General features: G+C 49.1%; 1 pseudogene; it reads right to left on the bottom strand.

Moving 5' to 3' along the window:
* Window positions 1-11,846: 11,846 nt before the first annotated feature.
* LOC142102493 (5S ribosomal RNA) lies at window positions 11,847-11,965 on the bottom strand (annotated as a pseudogene).
* Window positions 11,966-12,430: the final 465 nt, after the last annotated feature.

Below are 12,430 nucleotides of genomic sequence, written 5' to 3'. Positions count from 1 at the left end.
TGAAGAGAGAGGAAGGGATTAGGTACAGAAGAGAGAGGGATGAGGTACAGAAGAGAGAGGAAGGGATGAGGTACAGAAGAGAGGGGGATGAGGTACAGAAGAGAGAGGGATGAGGTACAGAAGATAGAGGAAGGGATGAGGTACAGAAGAGAGGGGGATGAGGTACAGAAGAGAGAGGGATGAGGTACAGAAGAGAGAGGAAGGGATGAGGTACAGAAGAGAGGGGGATGAGGTACAGAAGAGAGAGGGATGAGGTACAGAAGAGAGAGGAAGGGATGAGGTACAGAAGAGAGAGGGATGAGGTACAGAAGAGAGAGGAAGGGATGAGGTACAGAAGAGAGAGGGATGAGGTACAGAAGAGAGAGGAAGGGATGAGGTACAGAAGAGAGGGATGAGGTACAGAAGAGAGAGGAAGGGATGAGGTACAGAAGAGAGAGGGATGAGGTACAGAAGAGAGAGGGATGAGGTACAGAAGAGAGGGGGATGAGGTACAGAAGAGAGGAAGGGATGAGGTACAGAAGAGAGGGGATGAGGTACAGAAGAGAGAGGAAGGGATGAGGTACAGAAGAGAGAGGGGATGAGGTACAGAAGAGAGAGGGATGAGGTACAGAAGAGAGAGGGATGAGGTACAGAAGAGAGGGGGATGAGGTACAGAAGAGAGGGGGATGAGGTACAGAAGAGAGGAAGGGATGAGGTACAGAAGAGAGAGGGATGAGGTACAGAAGAGAGAGGGATGAGGTACAGAAGAGAGAGGGATGAGGTACAGAAGAAAGGGGGATGAGGTACAGAAGAGAGAGGAAGGGATGAGGTAGAGAAGAGAGGGGGATGAGGTACAGAAGAGAGAGGGATGAGGTACAGAAGAGAGGGGGATGAGGTACAGAAGAGAGAGGAAGGGATGAGGTACAAAGAGAGGGGGATGAGGTACAGAAGAGAGAGGGATGAGGTACAGAAGAGAGAGGAAGGGATGAGGTACAGAAGAGAGAGGGATGAGGTACAGAAGAGAGAGGGATGAGGTACAGAAGAGAGAGGAAGGGATGAGGTACAGAAGAGAGAGGGATGAGGTACAGAAGAGAGAGGGATGAGGTACAGAAGAGAGGGGGATGAGGTACAGAAGAGAGAGGAAGGGATGAGGTATAGAAGAGAGGGGATGAGGTGCAGAAGAGAGAGGGATGAGGTACAGAAGAGAGAGGAAGGGATGAGGTACAGAAGAGAGAGGAAGGGATGAGGTACAGAAGAGAGGGGGGTGAGGTACAGAAGAGAGAGGGATGAGGTACAGAAGAGAGAGGGATGAGGTACAGAAGAGAGAGGAAGGGATGAGGTACAGAAGAGAGAGGGATGAGGTACAGAAGAGAGAGGAAGGGATGAGGTACAGAAGAGAGAGGAAGGGATGAGGTACAGAAGAGAGTGGGATGAGGTACAGAAGAGAGAGGAAGGGATGAGGTACAGAAGAGAGAGGAAGGGATGAGGTACAGAAGAGAGGGGGATGAGGTACAGAAGTGAGGGGGATGAGGTACAGAAGAGAGAGGAAGGGATGAGGTACAGAAGAGAGGGGGATGAGGTACAGAAGAGAGAGGGATGAGGTACAGAAGAGAGGGGGATGAGGTACAGAAGAGAGAGGAAGGGATGAGGTACAGAAGAGAGGGGGATGAGGTACAGAAGAGAGAGGGATGAGGTACAGAAGAGAGGAAGGGATGAGGTACAGAAGAGAGAGGGATGAGGTACAGAAGAGAGGAAGGGATGAGGTACAGAAGAGAGAGGGATGAGGTACAGAAGAGAGGGGGATGAGGTACAGAAGAGAGGGGGATGAGGTACAGAAGAGAGGGGGATGAGGTACAGAAGAGAGGGGGATGAGGTACAGAAGAGAGGAAGGGATGAGGTACAGAAGAGAGAGGGATGAGGTACAGAAGAGAGGGGGATGAGGTACAGAAGAGAGAGGAAGGGCTGAGGTACAGAAGAGAGGGGGATGAGGTACAGAAGAGAGAGGGGGATGAGGTACAGAAGAGAGAGGGATGAGGTAAAGAAGAGAGAGGGATGAGGTACAGAAGAGAGAGGGATGAGGTACAGAAGAGAGGAAGGGATGAGGTACAGAAGAGAGAGGGATGAGGTACAGAAGAGAGGGGGATGAGGTACAGAAGAGAGGAAGGGATGAGGTACAGAAGAGAGAGGGATGAGGTACAGAAGAGAGGAAGGGTGAGGTACAGAAGAGAGAGGGATGAGGTACAGAAGAGAGAGGGATGAGGTACAGAAGAGAGGAAGGGATGAGGTACAGAAGAGAGGGTGATGAGGTACAAAAGAGAGGAAGGGATGAGGTACAGAAGAGAGGGGGATGAGGTACAGAAGAGAGGAAGGGGTGAGGTACAGAAGAGAGGGGGATGAGGTACAGAAGAGAGAGGGATGAGGTACAGAAGAGAGGAAGGGATGAGGTACAAAAGAGAGGGGAATGAGGTACAGAAGAGAGAGGGATGAGGTACAGAAGAGAGAGGAAGGGATGAGGTACAGAAGAGAGAGGGATGAGGTACAGAAGAGAGAGGAAGGGATGAGGTACAGAAGAGAGAGGAATGAGGTACAGAAGAGAGAGGAAGGGATGAGGTACAGAAGAGAGGGGGATGAGGTACAGAAGAGAGGGGGATGAGGTACAGAAGAGAGGAGACAGAGAGAGAGAGGATGAGGTACAGAAGAGAGGGGGATGAGGTACAGAAGAGAGAGGTATGAGGTACAGAAGAGAGAGGAAGGGATGAGGTACAGAAGAGAGAGGGATGAGGTACAGAAGAGAGAGGAAGGGATGAGGTACAGAAGAGAGAGGGATGAGGTACAGAAGAGAGAGGAAGGGATGAGGTACAGAAGAGAGAGGGATGAGGTACAGAAGAGAGAGGAAGGGATGAGGTACAGAAGAGAGTGGGATGAAGTACAGAAGAGAGAGGAAGGGATGAGGTACAGAAGAGAGAGGGATGAGGTACAGAAGAGAGAGGGATGAGGTACAGAAGAGAGGGGGATGAGGTACAGAAGAGAGAGGAAGGGATGAGGTACAGAAGAGAGGGGGATGAGGTACAGAAGAGAGAGGGATGAGGTACAGAAGAGAGGAAGGGATGAGGTACAGAAGAGAGAGGGATGAGGTACAGAAGAGAGGGGGACGAGGTACAGAAGAGAGGGGGACGAGGTACAGAAGAGAGGAAGGGATGAGGTACAGAAGAGAGAGGGATGAGGTACAGAAGAGAGGGGGATGAGGTACAGAAGAGGGGGATGAGGTACAGAAGAGGTGGATGAGGTACAGAAGAGAGAGGGATGAGGTACAGAAGAGAGGGGGATGAGGTACAGAAGAGACGGGGATGAGGTACAGAAGAGAGAGGAAGGGATGAGGTACAGAAGAGAGAGGGATGAGGTACAGAAGAGAGGGGGATGAGGTACAGAAGAGAGGGGGATGAGGTACAGAAGAGGGGGATGAGGTACAGAAGAGAGGAAGGGATGAGGTACAGAAGAGAGGGGGATGAGGTACAGAATAGAGGGGGATGAGGTACAGAAGAGAGGGGGATGAGGTACAGAAGAGAGAGGAAGGGATGAGGTACAGAAGAGAGGGATGAGGTACAGAAGAGAGAGGGATGAGGTACAGAAGAGAGAGGGATGAGGTACAGAAGAGAGGGGGATGAGGTACAGAAGAGAGAGGAAGGGATGAGGTACAGAAGAGAGAGGAAGGGATGAGGTACAGAAGAGAGAGGGATGAGGTACAGAAGAGAGAGGGATGAGGTACAGAAGAGAGGAAGGGATGAGGTACAGAAGAGAGAGGGATGAGGTACAGAAGAGAGGAAGGGATGAGGTACAGAAGAGAGGGGGATGAGGTACAGAAGAGAGGGGGATGAGGTACAGAAGAGAGGGGGATGAGGTACAGAAGAGAGGGGGATGAGGTACAGAAGAGAGAGGAAGGGATGAGGTACAGAAGAGAGAGGGATGAGGTACAGAAGAGAGAGGGATGAGGTACAGAAGAGAGAGGGATGAGGTACAGAAGAGAGGGGGATGAGGTACAGAAGAGAGGGGATGAGGTACAGAAGAGAGAGGAAGGGATGAGGTACAGAAGAGAGAGGAAGGGATGAGGTACAGAAGAGAGGGGGATGAGGTACAGAAGAGAGAGGGATGAGGTACAGAAGAGAGGGGGATGAGGTACAGAAGAGAGAGGGATGCGGTACAGAAGAGAGAGGAAGGGATGAGGTACAGAAGAGAGAGGGATGAGGTACAGAAGAGAGAGGAAGGGATGAGGTACAGAAGAGAGGGATGAGGTACAGAAGAGAGGGATGAGGTACAGAAGAGAGAGGAAGGGATGAGGTACAGAAGAGAGAGGGTAGGTACAGAAGAGAGGGGGATGAGGTACAGAAGAGAGAGGGGATGCGGTACAGAAGAGAGAGGAAGGGAATGAGGTACAGAAGAGAGAGGGATGAGGTACAGAAGAGAGAGGAAGGGATGAGGTACAGAAGAGAGGGATGAGGTACAGAAGAGAGAGGGATGAGGTTCAGAAGAGAGAGGAAGGGATGAGGTACAGAAGAGAGGGGATGAGGTACAGAAGAGAGGAGGGATGAGGTACAGAAGAGAGAGGGATGAGGTACAGAAGAGAGAGGAAGGGATGAGGTACAGAAGAGAGAGGAAGGGATGAGGTAACAGAAGAGAGTGGGATGAGGTACAGAAGAGAGAGGAAGGGATGAGGTACAGAAGAGAGAGGGATGAGGTACAGAAGAGAGAGGATGAGGTACAGAAGAGAGGAAGGGATGAGGTACAGAAGAGAGAGGATGGGTACCGAAGAGAGAGGGATGAGGTACAGAAGAGAGGAAGGGATGAGGTACAGAAGAGAGGGGAGATGAGGTACAGAATAGAGGGGGATGAGGGTACAGAAGAGAGAGGGGATGAGGTACAGAAGAGAGAGGAAGGGGGATGAGGTACAGAAGAGAGGGCATGAGGTACAGAAGAGAGAGGGATGAGGTACAGAAGAGAGAGGGATGAGGTACAGAAGAGAGGAGGGATGAGGTACAGAAGAGAGAGGAAGGGATGAGGTACAGAAGAGAGAGGAAGGGATGAGGTACAGAAGAGAGAGGGATGAGGTACAGAAGAGAGAGGGATGAGGTACAGAAGAGGAAGGGATGAGGTACAGAAGAGAGGAGGGATGAGGTACAGAAGAGAGGAAGGGATGAGTACAGAAGACGAGGGGGATGAGGTACAGAAGAGAGGGGGATGAGGTACAGAGAGAGGGGGATGAGGTACAGAAGAGAGGGGGATGAGGTACAGAAGAGAGAGGAAGTGGATGAGGTACAGAAGAGAGAGGGATGAGGTACAGAAGAGAGAGGGGATGAGGTACAGAGAGGAAGAAGAGAGGGGGATGAGGTACAGAAGAGAGGGGATGAGGTACAGAAGAGAGGGGATGAGGTTACAGAAGAGAGAGGAAGGGATGAGGTACAGAAGAGAGAGGAAGGGGATGAGGTACAGAGAGAGAGGGATGAGGTACAGAAGAGAGAGGGATGTAGGTACAGAGAGAGGGGATGAGGTACAGAGAGAGGGATGGGTACAGAAGAGAGAGGAAGGGATGAGGTACAGAAGAGAGAGGGATGAGGTACAGAAGAGAGAGGAAGGGATGAGGTACAGAAGAGGAGGGATGAGGTACAGAAGAGAGGGATGAGGTACAGAAGAGAGAAGGAAGGGATAGAAGGTACAGAAAAGAAGAGAGGGATGAGGTACAGAAAGAGAGGAGGGATGAGGTACAGAAGAGAGAGGGATGAGGTACAGAAGAGAGGGGGATGAGGTACAGAAGAGAGAGGGATGCGGTACAGAAGAGAGAGGAAGGGATGAGGTACAGAAGAGAGAGGGATGAGGTACAGAAGAGAGAGGAAGGGATGAGGTACAGAAGAGAGGGATGAGGTACAGAAGAGAGAGGGATGAGGTTCAGAAGAGAGAGGAAAGGGATGAGGTACAGAAGAGAGGGGGATGAGGTACAGAAGAGAGAGGGATGAGGTACAGAAGAGAGAGGGGATGAGGTACAGAAGAAGGGGAGAGGAAGGGATGGAGGTACAGAAGAGAGAGGAAGGGATGAGGTACAGAAGAGAGTGGGATGAGGTACAGAAGAGAGAGGAAGGGATGAGGTACAGAAGAGAGAGGGATGAGGTACAGAAGAGAGAGGGATGAGGTACAGAAGAGAGGAAGGGATGAGGTACAGAAGAGAGAGGGATGAGGTTACAGAAGAGAGAGGGGATGAGGTACAGAAGAGAGAGGGATTGAGGTACAGAAGAGAGAGGAAGGGGATGAGGTACAGAAGAGAGAGGAAGGGATGAGGTACAGAAGAGAGTGGGATGAGGTACAGAAGAGAGAGGAAGTGATGAGGTACAGAAGAGAGAGGGATGAGGTACAGAAGAGAGAGGGATGAGGTACAGAAGAGAGGGGGATGAGGTACAGAAGAGAGAGGAAGGGATGAGGTACAGAAGAGAGGGGGATGAGGTACAGAAGAGAGAGGGATGAGGTACAGAAGAGAGGAAGGGATGTGGTACAGAAGAGAGAGGGATGAGGTACAGAAGAGAGGGGGACGAGGTACAGAAGAGAGGGGGACGAGGTACAGAAGAGAGGAAGGGATGAGGTACAGAAGAGAGAGGGATGAGGTACAGAAGAGAGGGGGATGAGGTACAGAAGAGGGGGGATGAGGTACAGAAGAGAGGGGGGATGAGGTACAGAAGAGAGAGGGATGAGGTACAGAAGAGAGGGGGATGAGGTACAGAAGAGAGGGGGATGAGGTACAGAAGAGAGGGGGATGAGGTACAGAAGAGGGGGATGAGGTACAGAAGAGAGAGGAAGGGATGAGGTACAGAAGAGAGGGATGAGGTACAGAAGAGAGAGGGATGAGGTACAGAAGAGAGAGGGATGAGGTACAGAAGAGAGAGGGATGAGGTACAGAAGAGAGGGGGATGAGGTACAGAAGAGAGAGGAAGGGATGAGGTACAGAAGAGAGAGGAAGGGATGAGGTACAGAAGAGAGAGGGATGAGGTACAGAAGAGAGAGGGATGAGGTACAGAAGAGAGGAAGGGATGAGGTACAGAAGAGAGAGGGATGAGGTACAGAAGAGAGGAAGGGATGAGGTACAGAAGAGAGGAAGGGATGAGGTACAGAAGAGCAGGGGGATGAGGTACAGAAGAGAGGGGGATGAGGTACAGAAGAGGAGGGGGATAGAGGTAGAGAAGAGAGGGGGATGAGGTACAGAAGAGAGAGGGATGCGGTACAGAAGAGAGAGGGATGAGGTACAGAAGAGAGAGGGATGAGGTACAGAAGAGAGAGGAAGGGATCGAGGTACAGAAAGAGAGAGGGATGAGGTACAGAAGAGAGAGGGATGAGGTACAGAAGAGAGAGGAAGGGATGAGGTACAGAAGAGAGAGGGATGAGGTACAGAAGAGAGAGGGATGAGGTACAGAAGAGAGGAAGGGATGGAGGTACAGAAGAGAGAGGGATGAGGTACAGAAGAGAGAGGGATGAGGTACAGAAGAGAGAAAGGGATGAGGTACAGAAGAGAGGGGGATGAGGTACAGAAGAGAGGGGGGATGAGGTACAGAAGAGAGAGGAAGGGATGAGGTACAGAAGAGAGAGGGATGAGGTACAGAAGAGAGAGGGATGAGGTACAGAAGAGAGGGGGATGAGGTACAGAAGAGAGAGGGATGAGGTACAGAAGAGAGGGGGATGAGGTACAGAAGAGAGAGGGATGCGGGTACAGAAGAGAGAGGGATGAGGTACAGAAGAGAGAGGGATGAGGTACAGAAGAGAGAGGAAGGGATGAGGTACAGAAGAGAGAGGGATGAGGTACAGAAGAGAGAGGGATGAGGTACAGAAGAGAGAGGAAGGGATGAGGTACAGAAGAGAGAGGGATGAGGTAACAGAAGAGAGAGGGATGAGGTACAGAAGAGAGGAAGGGATGAGGTACAGAAGAGAGAGGGATGAGGTACAGAAGAGAGAGGGATGAGGTACAGAAGAGAAAGGGATGAGGTACAGAAGAGAGGGGGATGAGGTACAGAAGAGAGGGGGGATGAGGTACAGAAGAGAGAGGAAGGGATGAGGTACAGAAGAGAGAGGGATGAGGTACAGTAGAAGAGAGAGGGATGAGGTACAGAAGAGAGGGGGATGAGGTACAGAAGAGAGAGGAAGGGATGAGGTACAGAAGAGAGAGGGATGAGGTACAGAGAAGAGAGGAAGGGATGAGGTACAGAAGAGAGGAGGGAAAGAGGTACAGAAGAGAGAGGAAGGATGAGGTACAGAAGAGAGAGGAAGGGATGAGGTACAGAAGAGAGGAGGGATGAGGTACAGAAGAGAGAGGGATGAGGTACAGAAGAGAGAGGGATGAGGTACAGAAGAGAGGAAGGGATGAGGTACAGAAGAGAGAGAAGGGATGAGGTACAGAAGAGAGGAGGGATGAGGTACAGAAGAGAGAGGGATGAGGTACAGAAGAGAGAGGAAGGATGAGGTACAGAAGAGAGGGGGATGAGGTACAGAAGAGAGGAGGGATGAGGTACAGAAGAGAGAGGGATGAGGTACAGAAGAGAGAGGAAGGGATGAGGTACAGAAGAGAGAGGAAGGGATGAGGTACAGAAGAGAGAGGGATGAGGTACAGAAGAGAGGGGATGAGGTACAGAAGAGAGGGGGATGAGGTACAGAAGAGAGAGGAAGGGATGAGGTACAGAAGAGAGAGGGATGAGGTACAGAAGAGAGAGGGATGAGGTACAGAAGAGAGGGGGATGAGGTACAGAAGAGAGAGGAAGGGATGAGGTACAGAAGAGAGAGGGATGAGGTACAGAGAAGAGAGGAAGGGATGAGGTACAGAAGAGAGAGGGATGAGGTACAGAAGAGAGAGGAAGGGATGAGGTACAGAAGAGAGAGGAAGGGATGAGGTACAGAAGAGAGGGGGATGAGGTACAGAAGAGAGAGGGATGAGGTACAGAAGAGAGAGGGATGAGGTACAGAAGAGAGGAAGGGATGAGGTACAGAAGAGAGAGGAAGGGATGAGGTACAGAAGAGAGGAAGGGATGAGGTACAGAAGAGAGAGGGATGAGGTACAGAAGAGAGAGGAAGGGATGAGGTACAGAAGAGAGGGGGATGAGGTACAGAAGAGAGAGGGATGAGGTACAGAAGAGAGGGGGATGAGGTACAGAAGAGAGAGGAAGGGATGAGGTACAGAAGAGAGAGGAAGGGATGAGGTACAGAAGAGAGAGGGATGAGGTACAGAAGAGAGAGAGGAAGGGATGAGGTACAGAAGAGAGGGGGATGAGGTACAGAAGAGAGAGGGATGAGGTACAGAAGAGAGGGGGATGAGGTACAGAAGAGAGAGGGATGAGGTACAGAAGAGAGAGGAAGGGATGAGGTACAGAAGAGAGAGGGATGAGGTACAGAAGAGAGAGGAAGGGATGAGGTACAGAAGACGGGGATGAGGTACAGAAGAGAGAGGGATGAAGTACAAGAGAGAGAGGGATGAGGTACAGAAGAGAGAGGAAGGGATGAGGTACAGAAGAGAGAGGGATGAGGTACAGAAGAGAGAGGAATGAGGTACAGAAGAGAGAGGGATGAGGAACAGAAGAGAGAGGAAGGGATGAGGTACAGAAGAGAGAGGAAGGGATGAGGTACAGAAGAGAGGGATGAGGTACAGAAGAGAGAGGAAGGGATGAGGTACAGAAGAGAGAGGAAGGGATGAGGTACAGAAGAGAGAGGAAGGGATGAGGTACAGAAGAGAGAGGAAGGGATGAGGTACAGAAGAGAGAGGGATGTACAGAAGAGAGAGGAAGTGATGAGGTACAGAAGAGAGAGGGATGTACAGAAGAGAGAGGAAGTGATGAGGTACAGAAGAGAGAGGGATGCGGTACAGAAGAGAGAGGGATGAGGTACAGAAGAGAGAGGAAGGGATGAGGTACAGAAGAGAGGGGAAGGGATGAGGTACAGAAGAGAGAGGAAGGGATGAGGTACAGAAGAGAGAGGGATGAGGTACAGAAGAGAGGGGGCTGGGGAAGGAGATATCGTCTTTATTTAACAATAAGTACATTGGCCTGAGGAGACCTGAGCTACATATCACATACACTGTACAGTATACACATAAACTAACAGACACTAAAACATTTTGGAGAAGAATTCAGGGAACGGTCACTTCTTATATACAAATCTGTGCTAATTAATCGTCCTGTGCGATCTTCACCGCCTTATGCTAGAAGCAGCCACAACTGATATGAACCACAATCATCTCAATATACAGCACTATGGGGGCACATTTATCAATGTTCGTCAAAAATGAATAATGCACGACAGCTGAAGCTGGTGTACATTAACATGACAAGTTACCAAAAAAAAACTTTTTTTCATAACTTGTTAAATTATAGCAGGGAGCAGTCACCTTATCAAAAGCCTACATGTATTTTCAATGTACTTTAACTGCAAAGTATAGACACTGTAGAGTACTTGAGTGTCCACTAGGTGTCAGCATTACACTACACAAGACTATGGTTGAGCTTCAAAGTTAGTAACTCGTCTTACCTCTTATCGCCCACTGGGTGGCAGTGCTGTCCTGATTACTGCAAGATTGTCACAAAAGAGTACCAGCTAAAGGTAAATGTCTGCTTATACAATGTACTTGAATGGATTTCCTTAATGCAGCACACTCTTTTATCTCCAATTGATTTCCCCTATTTAACTTGTGTCCCTTATCCTCACTTTCAGAGCGATTATTTAATTCCAGGGCAGTATAAGGGCCTAAATGTTGGGGGCCAGAACATCTTATAAAAAATAAATATGTTATGTACATTTTTGTCGTGCAAAATAAGATTAACCGTTGCAATGGATTAAAGACACATAAATGCGAAACTCATCCAGCACCTATCATAACGGTTATGCACACTGTTTAATGCCAAATTCCCCCAGCACAGTGTAAGGCTACACACACACTGGAGCGTTTTTGTCCAATAATTGGCAAATCATCTGACATACGTCATTCGGTTGGAAGTCGGGTTAGTGTGTATAGTGACACGGTGGCGGAAAGACGTTCCAAAGTATCAATTGTTGGCTCATTTGGTTGCTCGTACTGTTTAATATTTTACGACCAATCCACCTAACGATCATGTAGTGTGTATAATTTTCCAATCGATCCACGACCAAGTGCTGATAGTTCCTTGAGCTGCGACTCCTTTGGGGGCGTGTGTATGTTAATTTCTGATGCCTGTACCAGTCCCACGTAGCTGTGTATTGCTTATGTCTGCCTCCATACTTACAGCTATGTATCCCTTTATTGTACGCTCAATACACATAAATAAAAAGGTTAAATATGTGTTACATTTGTCTGCCTGCATAATTAAATACATTTTTCCCAACCCTAAACCCCCTAATAACCCTAACATGTCCACAATTCCAACCCAGATGGGATTCAAACCCTATACCACTTGCATGATAACACATTGGTTTACTGTGTGTGCTATAGCCAAACTCATGGTGGTGCTCCTCTACCAAACGCCTACATGTACTTTCAATGGAGCAGTGTTGGTCCTATCTCTATACATGTGGCCCCTCCACTTCCTGTTTAAACCCTCCCCTTCCTGATTATGATATCCCCTTCCTGATTAAGACCCTCCTCTTCCTGATTAAGCTCCTCCCCGGACATAGACTTATACATATATAAAAAAAATCTTAAAAACCCTAACCCCCTATTCCCAGGTGGTCTCCCATTCAAGTACTAACCAGGCACAACCGTACATGCCTTCCAAAGTCAGACTTGTTCGGGGTGGTGGGGCTCAAGGTATTGGTTTAATACTGAACTACATCTCTTATACATGTCACCACCAGCATTGTAGGAAGCATGAACAAGAGATAAAAGCCTACAGCACCTGGTATTAGAAGGTGGTCTCCCATCCAAGTACTAACCAGGCCTGACCCTGCTTGACTTTCAAGATCAGATGAGATTGGGCTTGTTCAGGGTGGTGTGGCTGTAGGTATTAACTTTTTACTGACCTACATCTCTAACCCTAACCACCCTAACTCTAGCCCTGGGTCAACCCATCACAACATCATAGGGGCTAAATCCAAGAGAGGAGCAGTGGGTTATGGGATCCCACAGCTGTATCCGGTAATGCTTGGGGAATATTGAAGGCTCTATGCAAAGTAAGGCCAATAACAGTCTTGTGAAAATAAAGCAGCAGAATTCACCTAGACAGATATTATGTAGAAGTACTTGCTGGAAATAGCACAGATACAACTGTGCACTGATTATGTAGATCAAAATAACCGACACTAGATGGTGATGTTGTAGCGTATAAGAATATAGCAGGTGTTATTACAGATTGTGAGAGATTTCTGCAAGTTAACTGCAAAGTATAGACACTGTAGAGTACTTGAGTGTCCACTAGGTGTCAGCGTTACACTACGCAAGACTATGGTTTAGCTTCAAAGTTAGTGACTC

The sequence above is a fragment of the Mixophyes fleayi genome, chromosome 9 (assembly GCF_038048845.1).
Source record: "Mixophyes fleayi isolate aMixFle1 chromosome 9, aMixFle1.hap1, whole genome shotgun sequence".
Taxonomy (NCBI): domain Eukaryota; kingdom Metazoa; phylum Chordata; class Amphibia; order Anura; family Limnodynastidae; genus Mixophyes; species Mixophyes fleayi.
Note: the sequence above shows the minus strand (reverse complement) of the source record. Positions and strands in the feature narration are given on the sequence as shown.